The sequence below is a fragment of the Parasteatoda tepidariorum genome, chromosome 6, assembly GCF_043381705.1.
Source record: "Parasteatoda tepidariorum isolate YZ-2023 chromosome 6, CAS_Ptep_4.0, whole genome shotgun sequence".
NCBI lineage: Eukaryota > Metazoa > Arthropoda > Arachnida > Araneae > Theridiidae > Parasteatoda > Parasteatoda tepidariorum.
In genome coordinates, this window is record NC_092209.1 from 70,889,189 (window position 1) to 70,910,555 (window position 21,367).

General features: G+C 27.6%; 1 protein-coding gene and 1 long non-coding RNA gene across 2 annotated transcripts in view; one reads left to right on the forward strand and one right to left on the reverse strand.

Moving 5' to 3' along the window:
* Nucleotides 1–16,366, reverse strand: part of LOC107441534 (sodium/potassium-transporting ATPase subunit beta-like) — a 136,041-nt gene extending 119,675 nt beyond the window's left edge. Inside the window, exon 1 of the mRNA XM_071182508.1 lies at nucleotides 14,899–16,366. The gene's annotated coding sequence lies outside the window, so the exon portion shown is untranslated. The remainder of the gene's footprint in view (nucleotides 1–14,898) is intronic.
* Nucleotides 1–21,367, forward strand: part of LOC139425925 (uncharacterized) — a 31,473-nt gene that overhangs the window by 4,553 nt on the left and 5,553 nt on the right. The window contains exon 2 of the long non-coding RNA XR_011637051.1: nucleotides 21,216–21,288. This is a non-coding gene — a long non-coding RNA (uncharacterized lncRNA). The remainder of the gene's footprint in view (nucleotides 1–21,215; nucleotides 21,289–21,367) is intronic.

The following is a 21,367-nucleotide window of genomic DNA, read 5'->3' on the forward strand; positions in this document are numbered from 1 at the left end:
AAAAATAATTTTAAACTCGTGGTTTTCCGTTAGTAAGCCAAAAAAAATCATGAATTTATGCAGAAAGAAATTAATATATATAGATTTCAGAATATCATATTCCGTTTGTTCAATGCATAATCCCCTTTTACATAAAAACTAAGAAACTATGAAATGTTGTGTGTATGCATTTGAAATGTATTCCTAAAATACAGAAAATAATGTTCTATTCGGTGCACTCCTTATTTTTGAAGTCTTTTTTCTTTAGATTTATGTCTGTACCCATTTTATGAGCATCTTGGTCATAGAAAAGTATTTTATGCATAAAAATCTCCCCAGACACGCCATTTGAATAAAATTCTACGACAAAACTTTCTCGATTTCAAACTGCAATTCGATTTGAATTCAGCGAATGTCTATTTACTTGTTTTCTGTAACTTTCACGAGAATACTCGAATGAAATATTTATTTCTTGCTATACATAAATATGGTAAATAAAAATAATTTTATCAAAAAAAGAACGAAATTCAAAATATACCACTCCTTACAAAAAAAGCCAATCATAAAACAATTTTTTACAGCAAATTTGAAAAGTGTACATGATTATAATATAACCTACCTAACTTGATAATTAATGTAAGCTAACCACTTTTTAAAATAATTTTTTTCTTCTAATTACTAATATTTAACCATTATGTAGATTTTCACATACTTAAAGTAAAATTGTCAAATTGTGAAAATAAATTAATATGTATGAGGCTTAACATTGAATTAAATAATCATTAAATAAATTTAATAAGTATGTGCTTTATGAATTAAAATTTGCCTCTTGCTACCTGCATTTTTTAAGGTAACAATAAATTAAGAAAGTGATTAATAATATTTATTAATTAATTAAATTTAAAAAAAAGCAATAAAAAATTTTTTTATATATTCTTTACAAAAATATTCTCACTATTTTTCCTCTCCTCTAGAAAAAAATGTATAAAAATGCATCGATGCAGTCAAATTTTGTTTTTTGTTTTTTAATTTTCTGCTGATTTTATATTTTGCTAACTCAAAGACTTTTATCAACTAGAAAAATGTGTTTTTGTGCATTCTAATAAATTTAAAGTTCAAATAATTGAAGGAAAATACAATGCACAATTTACAAAAATTAAATAAATTTCGGTTTTTTTAAAAAAATAAATTTTTAATTGCGATTTTCAACATTTTCAAACCAAAAAAAATCTCTACGAGAAACGAAAAAAAATTTTATTTTTGGCACATTTGATTATCAAAACATTCTTAATACCGTAATTAAGTTGCGAATGTTTTTTTTTCTTATTTCAGACTAAAAGAAGAAAAAATCAAAACTATTTTGGTACGCTTTAATAACTTCGCTTTCCCTGAGGCTGAATATAATAAACAGCGAAAGTGTTATCTGAAATAAAAGAAGCAATTTTAATAAGGAAGCATATTTTCTCCCTACGCATTATATCATCCAAATAAGATAAAAACGTAAATGTGCATTATTACGTTACATACCCTTTGGGTATTGTGCAATTTTTATAAGAATAAAAAGAGACGTTTGTAGGGACTTGTTTCCGCTTTCTCTCTGCATTTTACTGTTTAATTTTCCTTCCTTTTCTGTCTTCATATTACATCGTATTAAAAAAAATACTATTTTTTTTTTTTGAAAAATGGGAACATATTGCTTTTGGTGCAAATAATGACGAAAATTTATTTTCAGAAATATTAAACTGAGTAAAAAATATAATGCTTTCTTTTGTTGTTATCAATAATATTATGTGTTAATGTAACAATAATGCTACGAATAAATTACGTTATTAAAGAAAAACTTTGTGATTAAAACATAATAATTAAGCCTGATATAAAATATGTATATTATAAAGATTATAAATTTATTGATTCATAGAGTTAAATATAGTATTTAACCCCTTCCTTCTCGCTCCCGTGATATTCCCGGGTTGAAGTGTTCAGTAGCAATGCCCCATTAAGAATAAAACAAATTCATTTCTTTTGCCCGGAAAACATTTTATTTCTCATTTTACACACCATATAGCAGTAGCAGGATATTTTTAAGGTAATTGTAAATAGTTAGTTTATTTTAAACTAGATAATAATCAAATACGATAAAATATTGATGAATAATAATCAAATAATAAACAACGCTAATCAAATACGTGTATTTGACAAAATGGACACTTTTATGACCGTTTTCTTGAAAATTAACCGATCGTTAAGGGGTTAATGCCAGAACAACCAATGTCAAGATTTTAAGGCTGTTTTTCGAGGATTCTGACGTCGCACGTCGTTATCAGGACTGTTAGGTCAACTTACCATGTTTTTAATCAGCCCTCTCTACGCTTTTTTCTGAGAAAAATTTCAAATTGGAGAAATTCTACAGTTTGGAGAAAATGAAAAGCGTTTGTGGCTCAATTTTTTAAGCGTTTAAAAACTTACTCCAATGCTGCATAATCTAGGCTCATACAAATGTGCAAAAATAAAAGAATAAGGCATTGTTTTCGGTAATTTTCACGTAGGTGGAAAAATGCAACAAGATTGGCGAATTTTAAAAAATTCTAATAACTTATAAAATATTTGAGTTATTTGTTCGTTCTAAATCTAAGGTAATTCTTCATAAAAAGATGTCATAGCTGGCATGAAAATTATAGATTTGCTTCAAGTGTAAAACACTTTAACTGTGGCTTTTTTATTTCCCTTGGAGAAAGAGCTTAGTGAATCAAGTGATTAAAAGCCAAATTAATGGATAATTAAGTAATCTGTTACTATTAAATACTTAATTTTAGCAACAGCAGATAAAATCTAATTTTGAGCACAGTTTAATCAGGTAATTGGTAGTAAAGTGTTAATTATATAATGAACAGGAAAATGTTTCTGACACGTGTAATTTTTTCAAAATATTTAGTAACACAATGCACAATAAGTGACAAAAAAGGGGTTGCAAAGTGACAAAAACGGAGTTAATTGAGTACATCTTTTTGCATATTTTAATGCTTGCAGAAGACAGTATTTTCAAAAGAGAAGAGCTGAACACTGAAACAAGTTAAGTTTATTTAATCCATTTCATACAGTGGTAAATTAACAAGATATATTTATATAGTGAACCCTAAAGTTAAAACGGGATTTATTTAGTACATTTTTGGCTTTTTTTCCCTTTTTTTAGTCTTAGAAGACTGTGTTTTCTAAAGAGAATACTTGAGGGCTCAAGTATTAAATTAAAACGATGTCAATTAAAACGATGTCAATTTAATTTACTTTTAAGATTTCCATGGACTTTGAGACTACCATATTTAGAACAAATTGTGAGCCTTAAGACAAATTAAAATTCATACTGTTTGGCATATTTTCATTGCATTTTCACTTTGAAAGAGAATAGATGCGTCTTGAAATGATTTCAATTGACTGTCCATTATGCCTTTTTTGACTTTATATTAGAACAGAAACATTGCACAATAATAGGAATTAACTATTAAGTAACATATCAGCATGTTTTCACAAAATCTTAATTTTTATATCATGTAAAAATCACAAAATTAGGAATAAAACCAATTAGCATTGATTGATTTTGTCATTTTTGAGAGCTCCTGCTTTTTCTACGGTTTCTTCATTAACCTGTAATATCTAATTGTCTAATCATATTATTTCATTGAACCATTAAATATTTCAAATAAGAAATTAGTGGACATCATCAGGTTCTTCTCCGATATTGCAATGGCAAGAGTTAATTACCTTACTTGCCTAAAAACTCTATATTATGAATATTATAATTTTATCATTTCACTCTAATATATTCAGAAAACTATTTTAATGAGCTGTTTCAGGTTCAGAATTTTCTTTCTTAATGAGCTCGAAAACATACATTTTATACCTAATTAATTTCAACGTCAACTTCTGATGGATAATTAAAATTTAAAGACTCGTTCTTTGTAGGTAAACAAATATAATAATTTTGTTTTCCAAAATTTAATTAAAATAAAACTAAACTTTTACACACAGGGTAAAATATTTTTTTAGTAATTAGCATTTATAATTTTTAAGTTCCGAGCAATTATGGAACTATTTCTGTACAGCAGTGTGTAATAAAAAAAAATTACCATAAAAAAATTACCAAAAAATAACAAAAAAATTGAGCAACTGATTTCTCTAATCGTATTCTGTTTTAAAATTATATTCTTAAGCTAAACACAAGTAAGCAAATATTTCTGTATAGTATGCAAAATTAAAAAAAACGGACCACCCTAAACTTTTGATCTAATGATCGAATCTTCACGTTTTAGGACTCAATGTCTCAAGAGGGTGACCTCAAATATGCCAATCGATTAGTGTAAACGATATTTTAAATTACGAAATTTGAAACGAAAGCGCATTTTTTCTGAATAAACCTACTTTTTTTAAGACGGATTTGGATTTTTTACTCCCAAAATATGGGGGGTAACGGCAATTTTAGAAATATAGCCCCTATAGTTCGGTCAGGAAAGTGGTCTAAAATTTGGGCCTCTTTATGTTAATTTTACATTCTGCGTATTTCGCCATATCTCGAGAACTTTTTAAGTGAATTGAAACATTTTGCCCACATTTATAAAATTCGTTTATCCAAACATAGTAAATAAAATTAAAGAGGCAAAGTAAGAGAAGAATTTTATAAATATTTATTATTTCTTTACTATTGTTTTTAATAATAGTCGAAAAAATTAGAATAATAGGGTTTACAACTTTTTACATCAATTCAAAGAATGTAGGCAAAATACAAAATCTGAGTAAAATCACTAGAATAGTTTCTGAGAAATCCAATTTCAAAAAAGGCAGAACTATTTGAAAGAACTATTGAAAAGGCAGAACCATTTTTCAGAACTATTTTCATGTACCTGTAATCTGAATTAAGTAATTTTGTAATGTATAATTTCGATCCCTTTCGGTTCTGTTAAGATTAGTTCGAATTCATCTCAATATCCTGTTTGTGCTACGCGTATTGATTTACAAACTAATTTTATTTTAAGAATTGGTGCATATGTATGCTTACTAAATTAAACGTATTCGGAAGGAAATAATTCTTTCCTTGAATTGTAAAAATGTCTTCACTAAGCCTTTTCAGTGTCTTGTATTACTGACATTATAAATTTTAATGCTAAGGAATAAAAAAAAGTTAATGGCGACTACTTAACACCAAGTATTGTGAAGAACATTCTTAGTGTAGTGAAACATTAGATCCAAGAAGTATATCTGGCGTTTCGCTGCATCACTTTGGTGTAGAGTGGTTGCCCTCAATTTTGACGTTGAGATCAACAAGAATTTTTTACAGTTCTGGCAAGAGATGAAAAATGGTTAATAGAAACATCTTTGCGTTTTGACTGTTGGTTAAGCTGCATATTTATTTGATTTTTATGTTTTGATGTTTTTTGAACCACCTCTTATAACGATCCGTCAAATTATAATAAGAATTTATTTTCAGCACTTAAAGTTTCATGTTTACGAAACACCTTGTATATCAATTTTTAATCTAATATATTAATTTTTAACAATAATCCGTCCTTTCCTGCGCAGTACTGTTAAAAACTTTACGATAAAATAGTTCATTAGAAATTTACTTATACAATATTTTAGAATTTTTAACCAAAACAATCAGGTAACAGTAAAAAATACGGCACTCAAATTGTTAACTGTAAGAAAAATCGTTTACCAACTGTTTTCACCTATTACGGTAAAACAACCAGACATTTATTCCCGACAACTATGCCGACCCAATGAAGGAACTTTGTTCTCTGTAACTGGGTGCATGTTATTACCAAGAGAGCTAATCATGAGAAGCTGAACGGGGGTTCGAATCCCAACGCATGCAACACAATATTTCTTTCACTCCTTAAGAGTTTTTAGTGTCCTGTAATTCTCGATTCGTGATCAATGATTATAGGGATAGGATATTCTCATTCACGCCAAAATGGAAACTCCACAGAGCTGTTTAACACGGAAGAGTTCATAATCTTTCTTCTCTCACGATAAATGGTACCACTGGATAAACTAATTAAACCACATTCCACGGTTCATTTGATGAAATACAACTCATCCTAAACCCGATTTCAATGTCTAGCTAAATTTTACTTCTACTGTTTTGAAACCATACTAGTTGTAAATGGTTAAAAAATGATTAAGGTGAAAAAATGTTTCTAACCATTCACTTCACGATTAATTGGGTGGTCAGATTGCTGCCAGTTATTTTACTGTAATTTCAGAATGAAAATTCTGACAATGCGTGATTGCACCTAAAGGAATCAAGTCCATTTCTCAAATATCTAAAGCGTTATGTTAATACCCAAGTAGATAAATGACTTCAATAAGGTGCAATATAACAAGATATAATAATAATGTATCATAGTATAACTAATATGAAACAAAAAGAAAATTAATTCATTTCTCAAACATCTATAACGCTATATTAATACTCGAATAGATAAATATCTATCAAAAAGATACAAGATAGCAAGATATAATGATAATGTATCTTATTTTATCTGTTATGAAACAAAAAAAAGGAATTAAATTCATTTCTCAAACATGTATTGTGTTAGGTAAAAAGCCGAATAGATTAATGTCTTCAACAAGATACGAGACAGCAAGATATGATAGAATGATGGTGATGTTTCTTATTTTATATAATATGAAACAAAAATGTAACAATAAAGGAAGCTATTTCTCAAACATCTATAGCGTTATGTTAATGCCCGAATAGATAAATGACTTCAACAAAATACAATATAACAAGATAAAATAATGTATCATACTGTATCTAATTGATAAATGTTTTCGACAAGATACTAGATAACAAGATATAATAACTATATATAACTTGCCATAGCATGGATTAAATTACATTTATTCTGTATCTAATGCTAATATTATGTGTTGCACTAAAAAGAAATAAAAAAAAGTTTCATAGGCTTTTTACCAATAAAGAAGTAATCAGTTAACGCAAACTATCGAATTACGAGTTAGGTTTCCGAAGAAGTAAGCAAATGTAAAACGATTCAGCGAAAGATACAATGCCATCACAAGGCGATAAAGTGTCGGTTCGATCGTAAATATCCTCGTAAAATCTATAAATTGATGCATTAAACGAGAATGATGTATAGTCTTCAAACAGGGGAATTTCTGCTGCTATTCTGTTTGTCATGTTGTTAAAATTAGAAATGCTGTCTAAAAATGCTGCGTATAATTTGGTGTTAGATAATAAAAATATTTTTTTTTCATTTTAAATCACATTTTTTACTCTGAGGTAAAAGTAGGGTCAAAACTAAAAGAATATGGCAAAAATTATCGCTTTTGTGGCTCTATGGGTAACAGTAAAAAGCATGGTAAATTTTACCGACTACTATATCTTTTGTAATCACTTTAGATAAAATATTTCGATACAATATAATATGGTATGACTTAATTTAAAAATTCATTTGCTTCAAAAATATGCAAACTGGAAAAAAAACAGTAGACATGTTTCAAGTGCTCAAAAACAGGTGCTCATTTTCAAGACTTGCCAGGTGTGAAAAAGAAGAAACAAGAGAGATTTGAAATATAAAATGTTAAGCTACCAGCGTAGAATGAAAAAGGTGAGAAACCAAACATGAAAAACCACAGTTGCTCAAGTTTTAACAAAAAAATGATTTCATAACAGTGCTATTTCGTAATAAATGTGGTATTTTAATCATAATACCTTAAAGCGTAGCATAAAAATCATTCATTGGATAAAATTTACTAAATATGTTGCACGAAGAACTATTATTTTGAAAACCAGAATTTCCAGTAAACCGTGACCTTACGAACGGCATTTATTTTGGCTTTATTAGCAGAATTATGTTGTTTTTTTTTTTTTTGTTTTGTTTTTTTTACCAGAAATGCCATTACCATACAAGTATGGTCAATAATTTTACCAGAATCGTTTTCTCAGTGTAGGAAAAAAAAATTTTAACCTTGTCCCATCAAAATCGCAGAATTCAATTTTGTTTTCAAGAGATTATAGGTAATTTTAACCATTACGTCAGTTTTTTTAATAAGTCCATTTCCTCTAAATTTCAAAAATGCATTATTTATGATTACTTTTAAAAATATTTAAACAAATAAGCAGTTAACTTTGTGTCAAAAAATTGGAAATCTGTGTCACTGAAAATGTTTAAATGCAACAATTTATAAATAAATTAAATTTAAGACTGAATACCTTTTTTGCGTAAAAAAAAATTTAAAAGTTGCAAAAACTTCGAAAATAAAAGCTCCAAAACTAGGTTTGGCTTGATTTAAAAAAAATTATCGATAGGATCTTAAAAACAAAAAGGCTCTAAAACGAAACGAATCAATAGAATGTTGTTAGAAACATAATTTCTGATAAAACGAAATAGAAAAATTCCTAACAGTATGATACACAACTTGTGAGGGGTTGCTATTACTCCAACAAAAGTTCAAATCTCAGAAAAATCACTTCAACATATTATTTTACCCGCTTTCACAAAATGCAACAAAAAATATCAGATATTGAAAAAGTTTTGGGCCGCTTTCTCTTTAACTCAATAACTTAAAAACCTTAAACATTCTTCTGGGAAGAAAAAGAATCCCCAAGTTTTCAAAGGGATAAAACTTGAGTTAGATTGAAATTCTTGCATAATCTGCTTTCTTCTATTTGGTATTTTTAACCCAATGTTAAACAACAAAAGGGCGTAACAGCAACTTTCTGACGCTGGAAATTAATTACTCCAACCAGTGTAATGGGAAGTAATTTATCGAGAAACATGAAAGTTCTGAAGAATTTCCAGATAAGAAAAGTTAATTACAATATATTGTCCATCACCGTGCAGTTAATCCTAAAATATTTATGAGTTTTCATCAATATTCGAAGCACTCAAGAGAGGCAAGATGTAGTTGTAATACAAAATATTTTTTTTATTTGTTTTTACAATTTTATTTACTAACTAACTATTTGATTGTAACTAAATTTAAACAATCTAATTTACTTTTATTAACGTTTTCAAAGTTGCAGATTTCTTAATATTTTCCGGGCCAATCGAAGATTTTTATAGCAACATTGCATTGCATATTTGAGTAATTTTTGGTTAACCTCAAGTAAGTAAACTCAGCTGTTTTTTTTAATTGATTTTCTTTATTGTTGATTTTCTTTATTGTTTTTTTTTATTCTTTTTTTGCAAGTGCAAATTTGAAAAATGGTAATTTTGAAGACTACATTTAACGTAGAAAAAGACACTGTTTCACGCTGTAACCATTAATTATTAAAATACTAAATTACTATTTTTCACTTACTTTGATCTAAACTTTTACCAAAAAAAATTATAAAAATTACGAAAAATACGTTTAATAAAAATTCTGCGTCAAAGGGTTTAGTATATTGCAGTTGATGCAAACAGTTACCAATATGAAAATATTCCCATAGAAAGTGATAAATGAATGTTCTAAGAAATAAATTTCAATTGAGGTTTCTGCTGCCATTCAGCAAATTTGGAGTCGCAACCCATTTAAGAAGCTCTATTTTGAACCATCGTAAGCTTACTCCAACGAAAAACAAATCTGAAGGATTAGAAGGATTTAATAGAGGGTTGACTAGAGATAAAGTATCTAGTAAAGTATCGAATAACTACATTAGGAAGAACTTCTGGATGGTTAACCATATGAAAGTTAAGGGGAGTCAATGGGCATTGATCAATAATGCTAAAACTGATCTTTTTCGATGTACCTTACGAAGAAAGTACTTAAAGAAACTACTTATGATGCATCGCTTTGAAATTTTTGGGGGATATTTGAGATTATATCAGTTGTTGTGATAATGTTTTAGCGTTAATATGAACGCTTTCTGAGTTATAAAAGATTTTTGAGGAAACTTTTTTAAAAATTAAAAATTCTATATTTATAATATTTTTAAAAAATGTTTGCCAAAGATATGTACTAACTACAGTTATCACAATATAAACATATACAGGGTGTCCCAAAACGACAGCATAAACTCTGCACAGCTAGATTCCTCGTTGGGAGTACATAGAAATTGCCCAAAGAAGCGTTCCTGTACGATCCATAGTTTACGAGGAAAATACGAAAAACAAAGTATGACGTCACTGCCGGTGCAAGAAGAAAAACACTTTACTGGACATATCAACAGCAGAATTTTACCGGAATTTTTTTTTCTCTTTGCAATAATCTATAGAATCCAGAAAACTTGATCGCAATCGTACTCACAATTTAATTTATAACCGAATAAAAATCTAAAAGGAAGACTTTCAAGGATATAATAAAAAAGTCCCATTTAAAGCCACATCTTTTTAAAAAATAAAATTGTCTTATTCTGATAGATGGCGCTCTTCTCACTTGCATTTAGTTGTGAGGAAAGAGGTAGATTTAGATGAATCGGAGTTGATATCTTAGTGATTTATAAAACGAAAGAAAAAATACTCTCTTTTACATTTTTATAACTATTAAAGATTTATATGGAATGGAGACTACAGATGAGATAGGCTCAGTGCGATGTCGTTTTTTAAATTACTTTTTAGGATCAGGTGGATTTAGTCTCGAATTGAGGATTTCATATCAGCCTGTTTTCAAGCTAAATAAATCACTTTGAAAAATATACATTCAAGCTAGTTGATGTGTGAAATTAATACGTTTACATTCAATGTCCTGATGGCCAGTCAACTGTACCTTAATAATACTTTGATCAATATGCAGTCCCTTTTAAGCGAAATTTTTATTAAACATATTTTTCATCATTTTGCATCAATTTAGGTCAAGGTATGTAAAAGATATTAAATTTAGCATATTTAATAATTCATGGTTATGAAATACAGTACGAAACGCGGTTGTCTTTTTCTCCGTTAAAGGTAAAATCTTCCAAACACAGCTCACTTGCACAAAATAATTTTTTGTTTTTTTGCAGTTCTTTAAATCTAAGAGAAAGAGTAATTTATCATTGAATTGACTTTAATTTACGTAATCAATTAGTGATATATTTTGAATATGAATGGAGAAAAAAAAATTCAAACTACTTTTTTGGATTTCATATTTTAGTACAAATATAATTTCGATAATTCTAACAGATTTTTTTCAGTAACTTTTAGACAGTTCTTTTATAATTAAAAAATACCAAAATATACTTTGCAATTAGAGTGTCGGAAAATATATATATAAAAGAGACACCGGTGTCTCATCTGCATCAAAAGGTTAAAGTGATTTCGTCTATGAATCATAAATTGTAACGATTTTTTTAGTTTTTCGAAAAATTTTAAATGGCACATTCTTAAGTCACCAAAGATGAAAATAAAGAGCTAAGTTTGCCATTTTTCTAACATATTCATTAAACAATTTTGGTGCCAATAAAGCAGCTGCTCTCAGATAACTAATATTTTGTAGCTTAAAAGCATTAAATGTCGTTAATTGAACTAAAATAGTGTTATAATAATTAATATTTAAAACATAGAATGTTAAAATTAGCACAGTTTTATTGCCGTGAAATAAGATGGTGTGAAAATTGATACAGGTGAAATTTAAAGGTGTTTCTAATAGCCATATTTCATCTTCTTTTGATCTTTATTTTTTCTTCAATTAAATATCAGTCTAGGATCCGTAATAATTATATTTTTACGTCATTTTTGACAAAAAAATGTCAAAGAATAGATTAAAGGTGGTGACTAAGTAAAACTCTGCAAATCTAGTGGGATTTAACTCATCTGTAGTCTTAAGTAGAAATGGCATAGCTAGAAAGAGACAAAATTGCCTGCGAGGTAAAAATTTTAACTAATATTTTTGTAGCTTATTAGCATTAAATATCTGTAATTAAACTGAAATATTAGAGTAATTATAATTAATATATAAATATAAAATATTAAAAATTAATACTGGGAGCTTTTTATCTCATTCGAAATATTTAAAATAAACAATATATCTAAAAAAACGTTACGCAATGGGTATAACAACAACGAAAATCGATTTCCCTCACGAAGAAAATAAAATTCTAGTTAAATTAAAGTACAGTATGGTAATGGTATTTCTGATATTTTTTATTTTATTATTATTATTATTATTATTTGCTGACATCCTTCTCAATGTCTTGATATTCATAGTCATTTTTACGCCTCACAAATAGGAAAAGACTCAGGTTTCTACTGTTCAATATCAAAACAAACAATGGTAGTGAATGCATCACTATTTAGACAGAATACTCTATATGAAAAAATGTTTACCTCGTAATAAAAACAAACTTTATTTTGGCACGTAGACTCATTAAAAATTCAATTGACTGTCTGAGATGGCCACTAGAAACAATGGTACCAGTCATTTTTATTTTAAAACTATTTACTCTCACTGTTGCCAGATTTAACTTTACAAAAGTACTAGTTAAAATAAAACTGTATCATTATCTGGGAACAATAGGTAACAATATAGTTAGTTAAGAGAGAAACTTCGAAAATCCTTTTTACTGTTCTCCGTTCTTTGTCCTATATAAAGTAATACCGTCGAATCTGAGAGACCGCATTTCAAATCCTTATTAAAGAGTAAAATAACGTAAAGAATATATTATTAAATGTTAATTCTTTTGTAAAGTATAATCGAGAGAAGATTTGTGCTTTTTTTTATATGTCTTTATTTGTTTTTGCTCTCTATAACAGACTATCCTTGTCTTCAATTAAAAAGATAGAGTATTTTATTTTCTTTAATTTACAACCTTAAAAGTACATGAAATGTTAATGTAATGTTTAGAAATGCACAATGAGCCAGAAAAAATCGCACCATCCGGAATAACTTTTTATCTAATCTACGGATCTTCGTGCGTACACCGTCTTAATGGTTCGAGGAGGTGACCTCAAATACGCTAATTAACTAGTGCTGAATCTGACACAAAAACATATTTTCTCGGAATAAACATACTCTTTTTTGACGAATTTGGATTTTTGAGCCACAATCTGATAAATGGGTCCTAATTGTTTGATCAGGAGAGAGATCCAAAGTTTGGACCCCCTAACGTTAATTTTACTTTTGCGTATTTCGCCATATCTTTAGAACTTTTTAAGCACATTGAAAAAGTTTTGCGCATGATTATTAAAAGTATTTATCCATAGATAATTCCAATCAAAAATAAATTTTATTTAATATTTATTATTTTATTTAATAGTAGTCGAAAAAAATTTGACCTCTAAGGTATACAATATTTTACATCATTCTAAAATATGTAATTTTACATGGCAAAATACANGATGTAAAAAATTGCAAATTTTACAATTCAAAAATTTTTCGATTATTATTAAATAAAATAATAAAAACTTATAAATATTTACTAAAATTTATTTTGGCCTGGAATTATCTTTAAATAAACGAATTTTATAATTTTGGGCAAAAATTTTTTAATTCGCCTAAAAAGTTCGAGATATGATGCAATACACAGAAAGTAAAATTAACATCAAGGGGTCAAAACAAGGGATTGCTCTCCTAACCAAACTATTATCACCATATCTCTCAGATTGCGGCTAGCCCCTATATTTTGATGTTCAGAAATTTAAATCTGCCGAAAAAAAGGAATCTTTATTCAAAGAAAGTACGGTTTTGTGTCTGTTTTCGCAACTAAAAATATCGTCTGCACATATTAATTAGCATACTTGAAGTCACCCTCTCATGCCATTAAGATTGAGACCTAGACCAGGAAGATCCGATCATTAGATTTGTTTTTTGTTAGGAGCACAGTACTTCAGAGTTTAATTTTTTTCAATCAAAAAAAAATTCACAAGAAAACTAATTTGACATATTAAAATAAAATTTAATGTACTAAACAATTTAAAGTTTATTCTTTTTATATTTCTAATATTTTTTGTTTAATTTTTTAAGATTTATTTTTGAAAATTTGCAGTTACCAAAACTTTTAAAAATAGTCATAGAATAGTCAACATGGAAAGCAATTTAGAGCTTAAATCTTCGCGTGAATTGCTGGAAGAGAAAACTTCTTCCTAATCATCAACTAGCATATATTAAAGAAATCAACGAGCATATATTAATGAAATATAATGTATGATCATGGACAATACTATAAAAATTATAGTAGAAAATACTGGCAATCTGAAAACCGGTACTTTTTACCGTAATATTTTGCTGAACAAAAGATCTGACATGCAGTATTTTTTATATTAATATTTACTGCAAAATCACTAAATATATGTTATTAAATCAATATTACTGTAAAATTATGATATATCAGATATTTTGCTACGTAAAATTTTACAGTAAAAAGTACCAACACTCATAGCAAAAATTTATTTTAGAGTATGAAGGATTTTTACGTTAAAATGGATTAAACTGCACAATGGATTTTACTGTAGAATAGAACTTACAGTAAAATGGATTTTACTGTAAAATAGATTTAACGGATGTTGTACTCAGGGTGCAGGAACTTTTTACAGTTTTTTTTACAGTACTAAAACCCTGAGCACCGGTACTTTATACCGCTAAATTTTACTAAACGAAAAATCAGATTTACCATTAATTTTACAGAAATATATATTGTAAAATCACTAATTCACTGCAATTAAATATATCTTAATAAGAAAATTACGGTAAATCAGACCTTTAGAACCGCAAAATGTTACTATAAAAAATACCAACTCTTACAGTAAAATGGATTTTATCTAAAGCAAAATGGATTCAAATGTATAGATTTTATGCTATAGATTTTATTATAAAATAGATTTTTTAGTAAAATGGATTTAACTGTATGAAGGATTTTACTGTGTAACGGATTTTACAGTAAAAGGGGTTTTTTAGTACTTTTTACCGGAATTCTTATAGTGTTATAGTGGGAATTAAATTAAGAGGGACAAAGCACTGAAACAGAATACTTTTATGGTTAATTATTGTAAGTTAGACAAGACATACCTTCCAAATGAACATCTGTTAACAACTCTGTGTTCCGGAGTTGCATGTGCAGAAGAGGTTAAAGCTGCTTGTGCAGAAGAACCGGATGCTATAGATATCCTTTCCGGATCCGGTCCTTTCCTTGACTGCTCATTTGTAGGAGCAGTTCGTTCTGTGAAAACACTTGTACTAGCCACGGTTAATTTAAGTATCCACCAAATATAGTGAGATAAAAAAAACACACAACTTCTTGAAAATTTAGAGCCAAATGTTAATTTTTTTACACAAGAATATATTTTAGCTCAATCCATTGAATTTTTTGAATTTTTCACAAATATGCCATCTTAGTTTGAGTATCATTTAATATAAAGCTTTTTAGTTTATTTTAATGACTTTAATCGTTTTATATTCATAAACTCTTATTATTAATTTCGCAACTTAATCAACATGTAATTCTAATACTTCCGGATAATTAGTATATTTTATTATTATTATTAGGTATTAGTTTTTATTTATTTTTATATTTTATTTTAATGAACCGCAGTTTTATGTCAAATCAGAAATGTTATTTTAAAATATATTGATGTAATAATTATTTTTTTGGGGAATTTAAATCATGATTACACTTTGAAAAATAATATGCAAATCAAAAAAAGAAATTTTATATTACAAATGATATTTTTCAAAATATAAATCACAATCCCTTTTTCAAACAAATACTTGAATAAAAATTTTATTTTACTATACACTAAACTCTTAGTAATTGTTTGTTTTTCATCTGAATCAACATTGAAATTTTTAATTTTCTATTCATTAAATTAATAATTGCTATTTTTTAAATACAAATCCATTTTTAAACATTAAAATGAAGATTTTTAATTTGCTTTTCATCAAACTAATTTTATACCCTGATAAATTTTAAATATTCAAACCATATATATTAATTTAGTTAACTCTGAACGAATGGTTAATTCTTTTATATCCGAATCAATTTTCATCAATCCCGAAAAAAATTATTTTACTGTATATTGAACTAGTAATTACTCCTTTTTTTTCAAATTTTAAATCTCAACTTTCATAAATACGCGCAAATCAAAATAGTCAATAAATTGCATCAATGTTTTTGACCTTAAGAACCACAATTCAACTTTCAAAACAAAATGCTATTTAAAAGAATATCACATCGCGATTAATAAATTTTACTTTTTCAAAGTATAAACCTCACTTCAACTTTTAAAAACTGAAAAATTCTAATATGTTATTTTATCATTATCTTGAAAAATAATTATATTTTCCTTTTATAAAATGATAACTAGCTTTCGATAACAATTGTCTTTTACATAATTAATTAAATAATTATCCGGGATCAAGCAGAAGCGATAAATTATTTCCGGCAGCAGACACAGAGCGAAAAAGAAGAGATGTCGGACAGGAAAGCGACGATATAAATGACTTCACCGTTCAATAGTTGAACGTTGTTGTGGAATAGACTTTTTCAGATACGTGTATTTACCTTTCGCTATCGAGAACAGCGCCACACGTGGTAGAACACAATTGTTGCTTTAAAATCCGTGTCCGATAACTGCGGAAAAGATTAACTTCCAGGGGACTGTCTAAGTTATGCCGAGTTTTAAGGGAATATTGAAGGCAAACGTCTTAGAAATTGCGTGTTTTTTTTATTATATAAAATAATTGCAATTTATTATTTTTCCTAACTGTTAAAAAATTAGTTGTATCTACATCAGAACAAGAGTTAAGACTTGGTTTCTTTTTTCTCCGTATTGCATTTCAATACTATATTAAATCCTAGTCTCACTACGGAAATATTGATTTAAAGGAGATTACGTAAGTTATGTGGGATTTTAAGGGAGTATGGGACACAAACATCTTATAAATCATGAGCTTGTCTTAATTACTTAAAAATTGGGTAATTAATTTTCTTTTATATATTAAAAACAATACGTCTTATCTCAGTCAAAACGCGATATAATATTTGGTTTCTTTTTTTTTTTATAATGAATTCCAATTCATTGAATCCTAGTCCCGTAACAGCAGAAGTATTGACATCTAGGGAATTACGTAATAAGAGGTTTTAAGAGGTTGTAGGACAAATAACTTATAAACCATAAGCCTTTTTTATTACTTAAAAATAATGCAATTAAATTTCCTTTATATGGTAAAAAAAAAATATGTCTTATCTAAAAAAGAACGTGATTTTTTGTTTCTTCCCCATATTTAATTTCAATTTATTAAATCCTAGTCCGATAACTACGGAAAAATTGATTTAAAGGAGATTACGTAAATTATGTGGGGTTTTAAGGGAGTATGGGACAAAAATAACTTAAAAAATCAAAAATTGGGTAATTAATTTTCTAAAATTGGGTAAAAATTGGGTAATTAATTTTCATATATATATTAAAAACAATATATCTTTTTTCAATCAAAACGCGAGTTAATATTTGGTTTCTTTTTCCTTTATATTGAATTTCAATTCATTGAATCCTAATCCCGTAACAGCAGAAATGTTGACATCTAGGGGATTACGTAATAAGGGGTTTTAAGAATGTGTGGGATACATAGGAGTCTGGGACAAATAACTTACAAACCATAAGCCTTTTTTGTTGCTTAAAAACAATGCAATTAATTCCCTTTTACATGGTAAAAAAATTATGTTTCATCCCAAAAAGAACGTGATTTTATTTTCACCGTATTTAATTTCAAGTCATTAAAATCTAGTCCAATAACTATGGAAAATTGACTTCAAGAGGATTATCTAAGTATTATGCGGTTTTAAAGGGAATGGACACAAATAACTTCTAAATCATCGCCTTTTTTTTAATTAAGTAAAAACTGTGTAATTAATTTTCTCTTATGTAGTCAAAAAATATCTCAATCAAAACGCGAGTTAATATTCGGTTTCATGTTCTTTTATATTGAATTCCAATTCATTGAATTCCAGTCCCGTAATAGCAGAAATGCTGACATCTAGGGGATTACGAAATAATCGGTTTTAAGAGAGTACGAGTCAGATGTCAATTCGTATTACTTCCCCGATTTAAAAGGATAGTTTTAAATATCCAATTGAAGCTTTTTTAGTATTTTTTTTATCTCCTTAAAAAGCACATGGTCTAAATTCGAGACTTATATCTTGGTAAAAACGTACTAATTATTTAGCATTATTATCAATTTTGTACTAGTTACCCTTTTTTTACTAAATTACAAAATATCAAAATGAAAAGTTTATATTTGATTAGGAGCACATGGTATAAAGCTTTGCGAATTCTTTATCGGTAGAAACGTTTTAAAGCCTTACTATCTATTCGACAAATTATACATCGATTATTAAAAATAACATGATAAAAACAAAACATCGAAATGAAATTATTATAGTTTATCTATTTATTTTGGAAAGGACCCGTGATCCAAATTTAAACTTCAAGCTTGCTAAAAAANTTTTAAAAATCTATTTCTTATTTTAATTTGTAATTCAGTACTTTTGTTTTGTACAACTTATTAAAAATCTGACAGTAATAATGTTCTTTCAAACATAAAAATGTCCTTCATAAAATTTTGATAAAGTTGTGGCCCGCCATTTGATTTGTGTTTTTAATTGTGACCCGCGGCCTCATGTAAGTTGGAAACCCCTGTTCTAAATCATCGCCTTTTTTTAATTAAGTAAAAACTGTGTAATTAATTTTCTCTTATGTACTCAAAAAAATATCTCAATCAAAACACGAGTACAATCAAAACATTCGGTTTCATGTTCTTTTATATTGAATTCCAATTCATTGAATTCCAGTCCCGTAATAGCAGAAATGCTGACATCTAGGGGATTGCGAAATAATCGGTTTTAAGAGAGTTCGGGTCAGATGTCAATTAGCATTACTACCCCGATTTAACAGGATAGTTTTAAATATCCAATTGAAGCTTTTTTAGTATTTTTTTTATCTCCTTAAAAAGCACGTGGTCTTAATTCAAGACTCATATCTTGGTAAAAACGTATTAATTATTTAGCATTATTATCAATTTTGTACTAGATACCCTTTTTTTACTAAATTACAAAATATCAAATTGAAAAGTTTATATTTGATTAGGAACACATGGTATAAAGCTTTGCAAATTCTTTATCGGTAGAAGTGTTTTAGAGCCTAACTGTCATATCGACAAATTATGCCGATTATTAAAAATAACTTTGATGAAAACAAAACTTCGAAATGAAATTATTATAGTTTATCTATTTATTTTGGAAAGGACACGTGATCCAAATTTAAACTTCAAGCTTGCTAAAAAAATATAATTTATCATAGCTGTCAATTAAGCTAATTAACCCAATAATAACAACACTTCGAAAAGAAACTTTTTTAGTTTTTCTATTAATTTTATAAAAAAAAACATGGTCCAAATTTTAGACTTCAATCTAGGAAAAAACGTGCTATATAGCATTATTGTTAATTAAAATTACCCTGATGATTATAAAATGTTAAAATGAAAATTTTTCAGTTTTCTTTTGTTTTTCTCATAAAGAACACAAGTTTTAAATTTTAGCTTTCTAATTTCTTGGCTAACTTGAAGTATGAGAATTAGTAACGAGTGAGTGAGAGCTTTAATATCAATGAATCTGTATGTATACAGTTTCTCTGAATCTATTTTTTTAAAACTTGCATTTGTATTTTTATAAAAGGAGATATTCTTAGCACATACGGAAAACAGAATTACCAAGACAAAAAGTCACAAATCAGGGCAAAATATATGATTTGAATTTTATGAAGAAAATCAAGACAACTACTACACTCTGTATTAAATATGTTCTTAAACTGCAGAATATTCCCAGCTAATTGCTGAATCTTATTTTGCAATATAACAATTTTGTTTTAATTTATGTAATTTTAAACCTTATAAATTATATTTGTTTCTGATTTGCATTCGTATTTTTCAAAAAAAAAAGAAAGAAGTTTTTTTCTTTCATTCCATTATTTTTATAATTTAAATATTTATTTTTTACGTTATTTACTTTGTTTTTTTTTAAATGAATTCTAATGTTTAGAAGAAATGATTTGGGCCTTTTAGGGATCAACCTAAGATAAAAGTGCCCAGTGGTCCTTCATTCTAGAAGGTTGTGCATCCCTACAATCAAACTAAAACAATGTTGCCATATTAACAATAATATATTTTTTATGTAACTTCTTAACAATGTGAAACAGTATCATTAAGAGCAGAAAGGATATTTTTAATTGTTAAGAAAATTTAGCTGAGTAAAATCATTGTTCTAAAAGCAACAATGAAAGTATTAAAAGATATTTTTGTCATTCCAAAACTTGTATTTGGGGCGATTACTTGATTTTTATTCAAGAGTTTACTAAAAGCGATTTTGATTCCATTATGGAATATTTTCAACGAATAAAGCGATTTTTCGCTAATTTGTGCTGCTGTGGCGGCGATAGTGAAGTGGATGATGGTGAGGATGATGATTTGGAGTTTCAGGTAAATGGTAACATTTCGGATACAAATACCAACGACAGTGTATATAGGCTAATTGTATATAGTGCCAGTTATAACATTCAACCAAAATAAAATATCAAAAATTGCCTAATATCTCTCATCAGCTGTAATCAAAATTTTGTTTTTGGCTTAGAAAATGGTTAGCCATGAACATCAATTCAGCTAAGACAAATGTCGCCAGTTTTTTAAAAAAATTTCTTCATTAAACTGAGTGAAATGGCTCTAGTTTTTTTTTTGTATAAATTTTTTTTTAAATATTTTGTCCTTCTTCATATAGTAATTCAGTTTATATGTATATTTTTGTATATTTAATGTAATTTGCATCTCAATTCTCTTAATATACATGGACATATTTTTATAGAATTATTTGCCAGAAGTAAATTTAGGGATGAAATATTTCAAATGAAAGCTTTGTTTAATGTAGGGGAACTCTACAAGGACATTTTTTGCTATAGCAAAATTGACAATTTTAGAAATTTTCTTTAAACATCAAAATCGGGTTCTAGCATTAAGTACCATGTTACGCCAAGTACAACTGATTGTTAGAGTGTAGAATTGGATGTGCCTTCTATATAAAATCCCCTATTTTCTTACTATTATCACTATTTCTTGTTAGAAAATCTCACTTCTAAACATTTTTTCCCTGCCTTCTGAAAAAAAAAAAAAACATTTTAAAAATCACAAAAAGGAGAAAAGCACTGAATTGTAAATTTTTTCACCACTGATTTTAAAAACAAACAACTTTTCAAACCATTATTATTTATCAAGAGTGACTTTAATGATTTTCATGTTGATGTAATCCTGATAAAAAAAACTACTTAATTTCATATTTCTTTCAGCCAAAGAAATTTGGTGAAACTTTGAGATGCGTGGAATCAAGTGATTCTAGTGATGATTTCTCATGCAAAGATGGTAATCTTTTATTTCTCTATAAATGCCTGTTAATCTATGAAATCAGTTGATGATTAATCATATATTTACGTAATAAGGG